Below are 4,064 nucleotides of genomic sequence, written 5' to 3' on the forward strand. Positions count from 1 at the left end.
GACATACCTCTCGTAGAAGCCATCAAGAAAATTCCTAAATCTACTAAATTTTGAAAGACTTGTGCACACACAAAAGGCCTCTAAAAGAGATTAGGAAATTTACAAGGAGGAATGTTTAATCTTTAATTGTGTCCCATGTAGGAAAACTCCAACCTTTAATTGTGTCCCCATGTAGGAAAACTCCATAAAAATGCAAGGATCTACAGATTTTTACAATTTCATCTATTATTTACCATAACTAGCTTGAACTTGTAACGTAGAATTAGGAGCATAAATGAATTTTATGTCTTGAGTTCATCACTTTATCTTGTGAACCTAGTTGACCTCATTGAAGACGTCTTGGTTAAAGTCAATGATTTGATATTACTTATTCTTACATACTAGACTCATTTGACACATTTTGCTTCATCTAATACTAATGCACTTTGTCTAAAGTGCTTCATTTCTCACAAATGCGCTTTGTTGATGCTCTTTGCTTTCATCTAACCTTGATGCCTTCATAAAGAGATAAAGCGAAATGCATCTGATGAGGAGTATAGACAATATGGAGGAATAAAGCTTGCATAAAACACATTTTAGAAGGTTTATATGAGTAAAACATGTACTAGACGAAGTTCGTCTACTTTTTGTTATCATCAAAACTTTATTGAAAAGACTTTTGGGATTAGACCATCAATGTTATCAACATGACTATTAAAGATTACACATAACTTTGGACATGGACACATGTTCATTTCTATATAGCATTTTTTTTTGCAAAATGAACAAGCAGTCACAATGGTAGTGTCTATTGGGGAGCGGCGAGTGTTTAGACAACTGCTCGTTCCTTTGCTGGATTGTCTATTTAGTCTTTTTGATCTTCTGGTATTGTAGACATCCTGTGTATATCATGACTATCAAAACCAAGAGAATCATCTTGCTCAGATAATTCTTTATAAAGCTTATGATCATTGAATCTGACATAAATGATTTCTTTGACTGATGATTTTTTTATCTCACTAATGTTTTGTACAAACCCAATTTTTCTTTCAATCAAATTTCTATATGTAAACTCACATCTACTCTTCATGTTGAACTAGTTTTTACTTCAAATTATTGCTTTATACTAGAAGAAAAAAAATGAAAGAGAAGATCGGTTTAGTTAACATGATTTTTGAACTATACATTCTTGATATACCTATTACACATTACTGTTAGTTTTGAAATGGTTTAAAAGCCAAGAAGAGGGGGGGGGGGGTTGAATTGGCTAGTTAAAACTTTAGGTTATTTTTGCAAGCTAAAAACCTCCTTTAATTGAATCAAATAGATCACCAAGTTAGGATGCAAACAGTACTAAACTATACACTTTCAATCAATCAAAAACAGAGTTAACATATTGATTTTACTAAACAGATTCTGTTCTGGTATAATCAATCGATTGAAACTAAAAAACAGTCGATTGAAATACTGGGAAAAATGCAGAAATGTGAATTTGAATTTTAAACCAGAAACAATGCTCAAGAATGATCAAGATCAGTTCCAAATGATTATACAAACATGCTCAATGCTTCAGATGTTATGAAAACATGCAAGAACATGAAAAAGATGATTAAAGCACAAGTTCTTGAAACTTTAAAATGAAAATGCAAGAGAGAAAGGTTAGAGAAGAGAGGACACCACAAATTTTTATACTGGTTCACTCAAACCTAAGCTACATCCAGTTTGTCAAGGCAGCCTGAGCTTGACTTTGCACTATTTCAAAACTTTTACAAAGAATCCACCCTTACACTTCCAAAATATGCAAAAACACCACAAAAAACTCTTGAATCACACAAGAATCACACCAGCACAACAAGAACCCTCTTGCAGACCTAGAAAACCACCAGGCACACACACAAAGTTTGAGAAAGATCAAACCTCAGTGGTAGCACAACCTTGCCTACCACAAACCACTTTCTTCAAGCTTCAAACCAAGCCAAAAGCTTCAAGAATTGATCCAAGATCAATCTTCAACAGTTGCAACACCTATGATCACGAAGGAGAGAGTTTCCACAAGTTTCGAGAACCAATTCGTGCTCTAAAATGATCAATAGACCTCTCTTTCGAAAATCACAACTTTTATAGTCAAACTGTTACGAAATTCAACAGGTTGATTTTCAAATCAATCGGTTGATTTCACTTAACTTAAGTGAAATCAGTCGATTAAAAACTAAATCAACTGATTGAATTTGTTGTAGTTTAAGACTACTGCAGCCAGCCTTTTAACCTATTTAAAAGTCATTCAACAGATTAAAAGAGACATTTTAACTTGTTGAAAAACCATTCAACAGATTAAAAATCCAACAAAGACCAAACTACATCTAATTAATGCTTTAAGGTCTACAACATGAATTACAAACTACAAGCACACTTTCTTAATGATGTAAGTACATGGAGAGCACAAATTTTAGCCTTGATCACCATGGATATCATCAAATCTCTTTTCCTTCATCAATGTAGACTCCATTCCAATGTTTATGGTTTCAAGATAGTTCAAAAGAGCTTCATTCAATCTTCATCAAATCTTCAAGAAGCAAACCACCTTGGCTTCTCATGTCAACAATCTCCCCCTAATTTGATGAAGCCAACCTCTATTCCATCTATCTTCTTCTATCTTTCATTGCAAAATGCTTCTTCCATTTGTTGGAAACCAATTGATGAAGTAACACCTTAGCTTGAAGCTTGTGAACCTGAAACACATTTTACAGTAGCAATACACACAAGCTAGCAAGTATACAACAATGATCATGCTCCCCCTATCAATAATATGGGTTAAAATTCAGATTTGATTATTGATTCCAATTTTTAATACTTAGTTTAATGTGATCAATTATCCATTTTCCAATTTTCCAATTTTTCTCCCCCTTTGGATTCATCAAACAGAACAAATGCATAAAGATAACAAGCATTGCCATATCATTTGATTAATACTGGAAGGAAATACAACCAACAGAAACTGAAAACAGAAAACAGATGCATAAAGGCGATACAATCAACCGACTGAAATGAAAAACAATCAATTGAAACTAACAGAACTCAAACTGAAAAATCACAAACACAAGGATGCAATGCATGATCCTAAACAACCACCACACTCAGTCATCCTGAGGGTCATTTCTGGTCTGGAATGAGTTGATCATATCATGGATATCATGGATTTGGCCATCCAATGCATTGAACCTCTCATTGCAATAGTTGTGATGTTCATGTTGAGACACATTGAGCTCATGTAGCTGGTTCAACACCATCCTCTCCAAATATAAGTACATAGGGCCTCTATCCTCTGGAGGATTGTAGGGAATCAAGTCCATAGGTTCAGCAGTTGGTTCTTCCTCTTGATTTGCACCACTTGGACCGGCTTCATGGTCATATGCACCACCAACAACAGCTCCAACAGTTGTCCATCCATTTCCCACCTTGATAAAGCCCATTTTGTGCAGATTTTGGTTGGAGGTATGGTTCAATAGTCCAATTGACTCCTCTAGCTCATCCTCTACATCAATACTAAAGTATTCAATGAATTTAGACACCAAAACCACATATGGAAGCCTAAAATCTGTGAGTCTCTTGGCCTTGAGCATGTGATCACGAAACACATAGATCCAATCCACTTGAATGTTGTGTTGAATGCAGTACATGAGTATCAAATCTCCCTCATTCAATGTTGAATGGTTGCTACCACGTGGAACAAGGATTTTTGTGACAATCATACCAAGTAGCCTTTGATCCACCTTGAGACCACCAACATGGAAGTGTTTGATTTCAGCAATAGGATTTCTCAAGCATTGGCCATAGTATTGCGTCTTGTTGAATTCTGGAACATCCCTAGTTTCACCTTTTCTCACTTGCACACCCCTTGGTTTGAGTCCAACCACATCTTTCCAAGCTCTCTTATTGATCTCCATTTGAACACCCTTGATGCTGGACAGTGGGACATCATTTTTGAACTCCAAGTTGGTGAAAAACACCTTCACCAAGTCTGGATATATTTTCCCTAAAATTTCAAGGAAGGACTTCAACTTTTGATGCTTTAGTTGTTGGAATAG

Source organism: Vigna unguiculata, chromosome 3, assembly GCF_037176805.1.
Source record: "Vigna unguiculata cultivar grain cowpea cultivar isolate G323 ecotype 2 chromosome 3, ASM3717680v1, whole genome shotgun sequence".
NCBI classification, from domain to species: domain Eukaryota; kingdom Viridiplantae; phylum Streptophyta; class Magnoliopsida; order Fabales; family Fabaceae; genus Vigna; species Vigna unguiculata.